The 11,986-nt window shown below is 39.9% G+C and overlaps 1 pseudogene; it reads right to left on the reverse strand.

Annotated features, from left to right (window-relative positions):
* Positions 1 to 201: 201 nt before the first annotated feature.
* Positions 202 to 320, reverse strand: LOC129551828 (5S ribosomal RNA; annotated as a pseudogene).
* Between the last annotated feature and the right edge of the window lie 11,666 nt (positions 321 to 11,986).

The raw sequence follows: 11,986 nt of genomic DNA on the forward strand, positions 1-11,986 counted from the left end.
CTTCCCAACTCAGGAATTGAACCCTGGTCCCCCACATTACAGGCAGATTCTTTACCAACTGAGCCACCAGGGAAGCCCAAGAATACTGGAGTGAATAGATATCCCTTCTCCAGGGGATCTTCCTGACCCAAGAGTTGAACTGGGGTCTCCCGTATTGCAGGCAGATTCTTTATGAATTGAGCTATCAGGGAAGCCCAAAAAAACCTACAGCACCCTGTATTCCCAGGTGGTCTCCCATCCAAGTACTAACTAGGCCTGACCTTGCTTTGCTTTCAAGATCAGACAAGATCGTGTGCAGTCAGGGTGGTATGGCAGTAACTTAGAATTGGTAATGTGATAAAAATCATGATGCCTATTTCTGATAGACTTACATCTGCATAAAATTCAAAGAACCCATACGCCCTACACCTGCTCATGAACAGTTTACCAAGACACCGATGATGGAATAAGACCCTTCATGGAGATCCAGGCTTACTAAACTTCCTTAAGCTCCTCCAGGAAGAAATGTTTTCTTACCTCATGCTTTTCAAGAATTCCCTATTGGGCACATTTTCTTCAACTCTTATTATTCTAAAAATCCCCAAATAGGCCAATTTCCACTTAAGCTTCTAGGTTGATAATTGCTGTTTCCAGAAATTCTAGGAATCTCACACAGTACTAGGAAATCCCTTTGCCTAGCAGTTACTCCTTTACATTTTAATATCCTGCTTTCTGTTCCATGTCTGACTACTGTGTCCCGGATGCTAGGCTGAAGCCATAGAAAGGCTGGATTCTTGAGTTGTGTGCTCATGGTGTATCAACAATACTTAATTGCCTGCCAAATGAATGAACACATGAATGATCAACGTAATAGACTAAAAAGTCCAGGACTGAAACCGCAGAAATACAATGGTGAGTTAGACCAAGGTCTGTACAATGCTTTTCGCTAAAAAGTTGAGACTTTTTATAAGGTATATAAAATGTTTTTGCAATTTAGTATAATCTTGATACTTTTAAAAGGTTTATTAACTTTTGCACACAAAGAGACTCTGGATTACTCACATTTTATAAGGTAAGAAAAATTCACCTATTAAAGGGTAATAGGTACCACTATGCTCATGATAATGAAAATTTATGTGCACCATTTCCTCAGCAGGCCACCAAAAGGTCAAGTGTTTTACCAAAAGTGAGTCAATTTTTTTAAAAAATAGTCTAGAAAAACTGCAAATATACTTAAAACAAATGAAAATACACAGATTGTATGTACACACCCATATGTGTGTGTGTGTGTACCCACATATATGATACATATGGGGCTTCCCGGATGGCTCAGCTGGTAAAGAAATCTGCCTACAATGCGGGAGACCTGGGTTTGATCCTGTGGTTGGGAAGATCCCTTGGAGACAGGAAGGGCTACCCACTCCAGTATTCTGTCCTGGAGACTTCCATGGACTATATAGTCCATGGGGTCACAAAGAGTCGGACACGACTGAGCGACTTTCACTTTTCCTGGGTGGCTCAGTCAGTAAAGAATCTACCTGCAATACGGGAGATCTGGGTTCAATCCCTGAGCTGGGAAGATCCCCTAGAGAAGGGAATGGCTACCGACTCCACTATTCTTGCCTGGAGAATCCCATGGACAAAGGAAAATGGCGGGTTACAGTGCATGGTGTCACAAAGAGTCAGACATGACTGAGAGACTAAGCACACACACAAATGATGTATATATATGTATATATTCTGTGGAAATATTCAGCTCAGTTCAGTCGCTCAGTCGTGTCCAACTCTCTGTGACCCCATGAATCACAGCACGCCAGGCCTCCCTGTCCATCACCAACTCCCGGAGTTTACTCAAACTCATGTCCATCGAGTCGGTGATGCCGTCCAGCCATCTCATTCTCTGTCAACTCTTCTCCTCCTGCCTCCAATCCCTCCCAGCATCAGAGTCTTTTCCAGTGAGTCAACTCTTCGCATGAGGTGGCCAAAGTTCAACTTCGGTATCTTCAGCGTTACTGGTTGGGGCATAGGCTTGGCTTACTGTAATATTGAATAGTTTGCCTTGGAAACTAACAGAGATCATTCTGTTGTTTTTGAGATTGCATCCAAGTACTGCATTTTGGACTCTTTTGTTGACCATGATGGCTATTCCATTTCTTCTAAGGGATTCCTGCCCACAGTAGTAAATATAATGGTCATCTGAGTTAAATTCACCAATTCAGTTGTGCCAAATTATAGCTACTGTTTAAAAACTAATCCTGAGTGATTGAAGGGCTGATATAGATACTTTTAGCTCCTTTTTGAAGTGTACCAACCATTGTTCTAGGGTTTCCCTGATAGCACAGTTGGTAAAGAGTCTGCCTGCAATGCAGGAGACCCAGGTTCAATTCCTGAGTTGGGAAGATCCCCTGGAGGAGGAAATGACAACTCACTCCAGCATTCTTGCCTGGAGAATCTCCTGACAAAGGAAACTGGCAGGCTACAGTCTATGGGGTCACAAGAGTTGGACATGACTGAGTGACAGCACACACAATCATTGTTCTACATATAATTTTATAATAAAGTTTGCTCTGTTTGATCAATTATTAAAGTGTAGAAATCTACTGATTCTACATGCTGTCTCCCCACTCTGCATAATGCTAATAAGCTTAACTTTATTTTTGACCACTAAAGACTTGGAATAACCAAAGCAACATTGAGAAAAAAGAACAAAGTTGGAAGTATCATACTCCCTGACTTCAGACTACAGTACAATATTCATTTGATTTCTCTGGACATTTAAAAAGATATGGGTTCACTTTGGTTAAACGCTATAAACTCATTTCAGTCAGTATCTTAGGGCAGCTGACCTGATTTCCATCTCTGTTCCTCTATCTCAGTTGTGACTAGCTGAGTTCAATCGGCTATGGAACATTCAGCCTAACATCAGACATTAAAAAAAAAAAATTTTAGAAATTCTGTAACACAGCTGACTGTGTCCCTTTACATTAAGATGCTTATGATTTCAAATTTGCTATTTTAAGATACAAATAGTAAAGAAGATGAGATATAATTTAATGCAGGGGTGCCTGTAGGTGGGTTGCTTGGTTTTTATTGTTTGGAAAAAAAAAAAGAGAGAGAGAGAGATGGATGAGGGGAATAACAGAAGAAAACCTGAAATATCTATAACACTTTTAGATTATCGATGTCCCCAATTACAGTTATACAGAATCCAATTTAAAACACTTGCTGATAGAGCAGTTGAAGATAACAAGCTTCCTAAAATTTCTTGAGGGATGTGAAATCTGGATGCAGATCTCTCATTCCTTACTTTTTTCTATAGTAATATCACAAGCAACAGGTAAAATATTCCTAACCACTCAGACGAGATATCTGTTGTATAACATCAACTTAGAGTTTTATGGAAGGTAAAATTAAATTTTACAGTATTAAGATCACTAAGTAGAAATATAAAGAAACCATAAAAAAATATAATATCCCATGCCCAGAGGCCTTCTGAAATAAAAGAGTGTATTAAAGAGTGTATTAAAAAGACAGATCCTTTCAACATTATATCAGAAAATAATGTATTCTATTTTTCTAGGTCCTCAAGGCTAAAATTTAAACATCTGTCATTTATAGAAGGTCCTGCCAAGAAATGCAGAGAAACCAGACAGTGACCCAAAAAAAAACCAAAAAACCCCAAAACCCTGCTTGCTTGCTTTCCTGGGCAACTAGCAAATATACACAAAATTATTTTTAAGAGATAATTATTTAATACCTCTATTCAATAACAATCAAATTAATAGCCACCTCATTCGACTAGTTGACTCACTGGAAAAGACTCTGATGCTGGGAGCGATTGAGGGTAGGATGAGACAGGGACGACAGAGAATGAGATGGCTGGATGGCATCACCAACTTGATGGACATGAGTTTGAGTGAACTCCGGGAGTTGGTGATGGACAGGGAGGCCTGGCGTGCTGTGGTTCATGGGGTCGCAAAGAGTCGGACACGACTGAGCGACTGAAGTGAACTGAACTGAACTGAATATATGCCAGGGATTTGTGCCTAAACCCTACAGAGTCAGAGACGAACATGACACTCAGAGAATTTGAAAAGCATTGGAAAGAGAGATGTTACAAATATAGTAACAGAAACAAACCTTTTGGAGAATGAAAAAAAATACACAAACATAGAATCTAAATTGGATTGCAAGGGAAGAAGGAATAATGAATAAATGCAAATATCATCTTGAGGAAAAAAATAGTTCCTTTCAGAAGCTGAAATACGGTGAATATGATTGAAATTTCTAGAAAATGGAAAAGAACTAAAAAAGTTTCAGAATTACTGAGCAGTTATATAATGTATTATTCACTCAAGTTTGGTGGGGAATTTTGTCTGGTTTTTATTCTAAAGTTAATGACAATTCACTGAAGAGCATTTCAGCAGAGGATGACCACAAGATTTATATTGAATCTCTGGCTCACTGTGATTTGGGATTGGGGTAAAAGAGAATGAAAAAGACCAGCTAGCATGCACTTAGTTTACAGTAATATAGGGAAAAACTGGGTTGCAGTAGAGTATCAGAAACACTGGTATAGAATTGGTAGGAATTAGGATTTGGATGGACTGGATACAGAGGATGTATTTGAAAGAGGTTTTCAAGATGACTCAAAACTTTCTGACAAGAGAAATTGGGGGTAATTAGTAATTGTACTTCAGGGGAAGATGAGGATATGATAAAATCTAATTTTCTGCTTACCTTTATGCACAAAATAGGTATTACAGATTCCTCCCAACCCATAAGGACCAGAGATTAGCCCCTCATAAACATAACTCTCCAAGAATCAACAAAATAGTATTTGCTTATTATGTGTAGTTACAACTGCAAGATCATTTGCAATTGTAGATTACATACCAAAAAAAAAAAAGTCTACAATTATACCCCTTTTGTCACCAGCAAAGGCAATTAACAATTCCTAGGAAACAAAAATAGAAACTTGGTAAGAAAGAGTAACCTTTTTCTTTTCCTTTGTGCCTAATCTAGTTTCAGTTGTTCACAGGAGGCTGTGCAGAGGCCTCACATCTAGCCTTTCAGAGTTCCTGGTGCTAAACTGCTGTTTCAGCACCTGTGCTCAGGACTGTGTGCATATGCTGTGTGTGACACTCTATGCAAGATGGCGGTAGTGGCTATGTGCAGAGACACCACTCCCAGTGCTCTATATGGGCTGGGAGCAGGGCAACTGTGCCAGCCCCAATAGAACCCCACCCCTCATCCTCTGAGAGATCCCTAGAAGGTAGCTCCACTCACACCCTGTCCAGAGAGCTTTTGCTCTAGAGCGGAGCTCACACAAGTCCATTCTCTGATCAAAGAATAAACTTTCCTTTGCTTCTGAACCCAACTTGGTCTTATTCTGTGGCTTCAGACTGGATGACACCCCACAAGAGGCACGAAAGGATCAGTTGTTTTTGTTGTTTAGTCACTAAGTCATGTCCAACTCTTTTCTGACCCCGTGGACTCTAGCCCACCAGGCTCCCCTGTCCATGGGGGTTTCCCAGGCAAGAATACTGGAGTGGGTTGCTGTTTCCTTCTCCATGGGATCCTTTTGACCCAGGGATGGAACCCATGTCTCCTACACTGGCAGGTCAATCCTTCACCACTGAGTCATTTGGGAAGCCAAAAGGGTTGGTAACACTTCCTATATCTACAGCCTTTTTCAGTGTAACTTTTGCAGATTTTCCCATCTAAGATGAATTTTTTTCCCCCATTTCCTAAACCTAGACTCAGTCTGTGAGATTGGCTTTGACTAGCAGAATAAAGGGAAAACATCACAATTCTGTGTCCAGCCATCAACAGACCTTGCTTCCTTCATTCCTTCTCATCTGCTTTCACAATGGGAACAAGTAAAACGAACAAATACCCTCAAATCTGAGAGTGCCTGGGCTGGAACAAATGCCATAAGTGTATGTTTATGTGGACAGTACATGTGAGTTACCACCTAGGTGACATGGAAACTTATGACAAATCAGTAAGTGTTGCTCTAAAATTTGGTAAATGATACAATCATGACAAACCTAAATAGCATACTAAAAAGCAGAGACATTACTTTGCCAACAAAGGTCCATCTAGTCAAGGCTATGGTTTTTCCAGTGGTCATGTATGGATGTGAGAGTTGGACTGTGAAGAAAGCTGATCACCGAAGAATTGATGCTTTTGAACTGTGGTGTTGGAGAAGACTCTTGTGAGTCCCTTGGACTGCAAGGAGATCCAACCAATCCATTCTAAAGGAGATCAGTCCTGGGTGTTCATTGGAAAGACTGATGCTAAAGCTGAAACTCCAATACTTTGGCCACCTCATGCAAAGAGTTGACTCACTGGAAGACTCTGATGCTTGGAGGGATTGGGGGCAGGAGGAGAAGGGGATGACAGAGAATGAGATGGCTGGATGGCATCACTGACTCAATGGACATGAGTTTGAGTGAACTCTGGGATTTGGTGATGGACAGGGAGGCCTGGAGTGCTGTGATTCATGGAGTCGCAAAGAGTTGGACACGACTGAGTGACTGAACTGAACTGAACAGTCATGTAAATACATTGAGTCTGAATCAGGTGAGGGATAAAATTGACCATTTACATTGCATTCTTTATCATTTTGGAGTTAATGTTTATTTTATTATGGTAGTATACACAAATGTCAGCAATAGTTTGGGAAGAAAATGAAGTTTCGGGAAATGGATAGAGGACAGAACCAGGGCTTCTAGAACATTCTTCAGAGAACAAACTTCAATCACTGGAGATTTGGGAAGGATTTCCCCAAAATACTGAGTGCTGTCCAAGCTATCTGTAACAACTCTGTCATTGCCCCAACTGATGGGATGGAAATGACAAACATGATTTTATTTGGCTAAACAACAAAAATGTAACATGCAAAGACAAGATGAAAAAAGGGTTTAGTCTTAGACAGTGAAAGATAAATACTGTGTGATTTAACTTCTATGTGGAATCTAAAAGAAAAGAAATGAGCAAATGTAAACAGAAATAAAGTTTTAAATACAGAGAACAAACAGGTGGTTGACAGAGGGTAGAAGGAATGAAAGGGAAAGAATTGGTGTGAGAGTTTAAAAAGTACAGACTTGTAGTTGCAAAACAAATGAGTCATGAAATGTACAGTGTGGGGAATATAGTCAGTAACTATGTAATATCTAATATCTTTGCATGGTGATATATCTTATTTTGCTGATCAGTTTGAAATGTATACAAATATCAAATCATTATGCTGTGTAATAAGAATTAACATAATGCTGTAGGTCAATTATGCTTCAAAAGCCAACAGACAAACAGACTCATAGGACAGAGATAAGGTTTGTGGTCACCAGAGGCGGAGATGTCAGAAGGGGAATAGGGTGCAAGCAGTCAAAATGTACAACCTTCCAGTTATAAGATGAATAAATACTAGAGATGTAATGTACAACTTGAGGGATGTAATTAGAACTGATGTGTGTTACATATGAATGTCAAGAGTAAATCCCAAGAGTTCTCATCAAAAGAAGACATTTTTTTTTCTATTTCTTTATATTTATGTCCATGTGGGATTATGGATACTCTTTAAACTTGTGATAATCACTTCATTATACATTAAAATCAAAACCATTATGCTACACACTTTAAACTTATCTAGTACTGCATGCTACTTAAATCTCAATAAAACTGGAAGGGAGAGGGAAAAAAAAGGAAGAAAATGTAGCCTGCCAAAGCCAGATGATAACTTATTAGCAATGAATAGATTCATAAGGGAGAATAAAACCTATACGAAGGAAGCAAATTGGATGACTGGTAATATTAATATAGTTAACAATAATTGAAAAACAAAATAATGGTCCAGATCAAAATACATGGCTCCCAAAATAAATCAGTTAACAAAAATTCTTGTGAAAATATTCTGCATCAAGTATTCACACAATGATAAACGTCATTTATCTTTCCAAAGTTTATACAACTAAGAAAAAATTAGGATTATTTCTCTTAAATTTGTTTACTGAAAATTCACTAGCAAGTTTGGAAATCTACTTCCTGTTTATCCAAGGACCATATCAAAATCAATGGATGCTTGTCCTGACAATATGTTTAATAGAACTAAGGAGCTACAAAATTGAGTTCACCAATCAGTGTTCCTTTTCTGAACCTTTTTTTCTATTATAAGAAACACTTGTAAGTACATTCCCATACTTTTAACTAGGATTAGGAATGAAAACCATTAATGAGAACTGTACTGAATTTTATTGTGTTCTTAATAGTAATGCCATTTATGTTCAATGGTAATGTGGTTATTAACATTAAATTCCAATTCAGTTTGAAACTGAAATTCTTTGTTTAACAAGGGAGTTTCAACTCACAAAAATCCTAGTCTATTAAATTTTGAAGCAATATATATATATATATATGTATTTATTTATTTTAATTGGAGACTAATTACTTTAAAATATTGTAGTGGGTTTTGCCATACATTGACATATATTAAAAATGTTTTTGTTTCCTCTTTTTCATTAGAAATTTCAGCCCTTGTTGTCTTATGTAGAGAGAACTACAACACTGCAGGAAACTCTCACCCAGATTAGACATGAGGTAACACTTATGATTAGGAAAGACGGAGTACTCATGTTTTCTTTCTATTTGCATTTGAGACTGAAAACCTAAGGAGAGAGAAAAGGCACTCTGATTCAAGAAAGTATTCAGACTGATTGATCTGTTTGACTGACTTTGTTCAACACATCCTCCAGAGACATAAGCTACGTCATGAATCTAATCCATACAGTGACAAAAGGTACCCATTAAAACCCTCTAACTTTCAAGCTCAATAGTTGTTAAATTTAATAATGAGCCCAAATAAGACTGAGTTTTAGGGAACATAATATATCACAACCCCTCCTCAAATGCAACTCTGCAAGGGAAAATGGGTGTAGAATTGACAATCTTGTCTTAATGGGAAAATAGAATGAAACTGATTTATAGTCAAAATAGTTTCAGCCAAAGGTAAAGCAAGAATATCTCAATCAGTTCAGTTCAGTTCAGTCGCTCAGTCACGTACGACTCTTTGTGACCCCATGAATCACAGCACTCCAGGCCTCCCTGTCGATCACCAACTCCCTGAGTTTACTCAAACTCATGTCCATTGAGTCCATCCAGCCACCTCATTCTCTGTCGTCCCCTTCTCCTCCTGCCCCCAAACCCTCCAAGCATCAGAGACTTCCAGTGAGTCAACTCTTTGCCAAAGTATTGGAGTTTCAGCTTTAGCATCAGTCTTCCAATGAACACCCAGGACTGATCTCCTTTAGAATGGACAGATTGGATCTCCTTGCAGTCCAAGGGACTCTCAAGAGTCTTCTCCAACACCACAGTTCAAAAGCATCAATTCTTCAGTGCTCAGCTTTCTTTTTAGTCCAATTCTCACATCTATACATGACTACTGGAAAAACCATAGCCTTGATCAAATGGACCTTTGTCAGCAAAGTAATATCTCTGTTTTTCAATATGCTGTCTAGGTTAGCCATAGCTTTTCTTCCAAGAAGCAAGAATCTTTTAATTTCATGGCTGTAATCACCATCTGCTTTGGCATAGTCAATGAAGCAGAAATAGATGTTTTTCTGGAACTCTCTTGCTTTCTCCATGATCCAGCGGATGTTGGCAATTTGATCTCTGGTGCCTCTGCCTTTTCTAAAACCTGCTTGAACATCTGGGAGTTCACGGTTCACATATTGCTGAAGCCTGGCTTGGAGAATTTTGAGCATGACTTTACTAGCAAGGCTATGGTTTTTCCCGTGGTCATGTATGGATGTGAGAGTTGGACTGTGAAGAAAGCTGATCACTGAAGAATTGATGCTTTTGAACTGTGGTGCTGGAGAAGACTCTTGAGAGTCCCTTGGACTGCAAGGAGATCCAACCAGTCCATTCTAAAGGAGATCAATCCTGGGTGTTCATTGGAAGGACTGATGCTAAAGCTGGAACTCCAATACTTTGGCCACCTCATGCGACAACTTGACTCACTGGAAAAGACTCTGATCCTGGGAAAGGTTGGGGGCGGGAGGAGAAGGGGACGACCGAGAATGAGATGGCTGGATGGCATCACCGACTCTGTGGACATGAGTTTGAGTGAACTCCGGGAGTTGGTGATGGACAGAGAGGCCTGGCGTGCTGTGATTAATGGGGTCGCGGAGAGTTGGACACGACTGAGCGACTGAACTGAACTGAATCATCATCCGCAGTAATTTTTGAGCCAAAAAAAAATAATACAGTCTCTCACTGTTTCCACTGTTTCCCCATCTATTTGCCATGAAGTGATGGGACCAGATGCCATGATCTTAGTTTTCTGAAAGTTGAATTTTAAGCCAATTTTTTCACTCTCCGCTTTCACTTTTATCAAGAGGCTCTTTAGCTCTTCTTCACTTTCTGCCATAAGGGTGGTGTCATCTGCATGTATGAGATTATTGATATTTCTCCCAGCAATCTTGATTCCAGCTTGGGCTTCATCTAGCCTGGCATTACACACGATGTTCAGTTCAGTTCAGTTCAGTCGCTCAGTCGTGTCCGACTCTCCGTGACCCCATGAATCACAGCACACCAGGCCTCGCTATCCATCACCAACTCCTGGAGTTCACTCAAACTCATGTCCATTGAGTCGGTGATGCCATCCAGCCATCTCATTCTCGGTTGTCCCCTTCTCCTCCCACCCCCAACCTTTCCCAGCATCAGAGTCTTTTCCAGTGAGTCAACTCGTCGCATGAGGTGGCCAAAGTATTGGAGCTTCAGCTTTAGCATCAGTCCTTATAATGAACACACAGGAACGATCTTCCTTAGAATGGACTGTTTGGATCTCCTTGAAGTCCAAGGGACTCTCAAGAGTCTTCTCCAACACCACAGTTCAAAAGCATCCATTCTTCGGCGATCAGCTTTCTTCACAGTCCAACTCTCACATCCATACATGACCACGGGAAAAACCATAGCCTTGACTAGACGAACCTTTGTTGGCAAAGTAATGTCTCTGCTTTTTAATATATTATCAAGGTTGGTCATAACTTTCCTTCCAAGGAGTAAGCGTCTTTTAATTTCATGGCTGCAATCAGCATCTGCAGTGATTTTGGAGCCCAAAAAAATAAAGTCTGACACTGTTTCCACTGTTTTACCATCTATTTCCCATGAAGTGATGGGACCAGATGCCATGATCTTTGTTTTCTGAATGTTGAGCCTCAAGCCAACCTTTTCACTCTCCTCTTTCACTTTCATCAAGAGGCTCTTGAGTTCCTCTTCACTTTCTGCCATAAGGGTAGTGTCATCTGCATATCTGAGATTATTGATATTTCTCCCAGCAATCTTGATTCCAGCTTGTGCTTCTTCCAGCCCAACATTCCTCATGATGTACTCTGCATATAAGTTAAATAAGCAAGGTGACAATATACAACCTTGACGTACTCCTTTTCCTATTTGGAACCAGTCTGTTGTCCCATGTACAGTTCTGACTGTTGCTTCCTGACCTGCATACAGGTTTCTCAAGAGGCAGGTCAGGTGGTCTGGGATTCCCATCTCTTTCAGAATTTTCCACAGTTTATTGTGATCCACACAGTGAAAGGCTTTGGCATAGTCAATGAAGCGGAAATAGATGTTTTTCTGGAACTCTCTTGCTTTCTCCATGATCTAGCGGATGTTGGCAATGTGATCTCTGGTGCCTCTGCCTTTTCTAAAACCTGCTTGAACATCTGGGAGTTCACGATTCACATATTGCTGAAGCCTGGCTTGGAAAATTTTGAGCATGACTTTACTAGCGTGTGAGATGAGTGCAATTGTGCGGTAGTTTGAGCATTCTTTGGCATTGCCTTTCTTATGGATTGGAATGAAGACTGACCTTTTCCAGTCCTGTGGCCACTGCTGAGTTTTCCAAATTTGCTGGCATATTGAGTGTAGCACTATCACAGCATCATCTTTCAAGATTTGAAATAGCTCAACTGGAATTCCATCACCACCACTAGCTTTGTTCGTA

The sequence above is a fragment of the Moschus berezovskii genome, chromosome 17 (assembly GCF_049115385.1).
Source record: "Moschus berezovskii isolate FMDL1 chromosome 17, NW_MosBer_1.0, whole genome shotgun sequence".
NCBI classification, from domain to species: Eukaryota; Metazoa; Chordata; class Mammalia; order Artiodactyla; family Moschidae; genus Moschus; species Moschus berezovskii.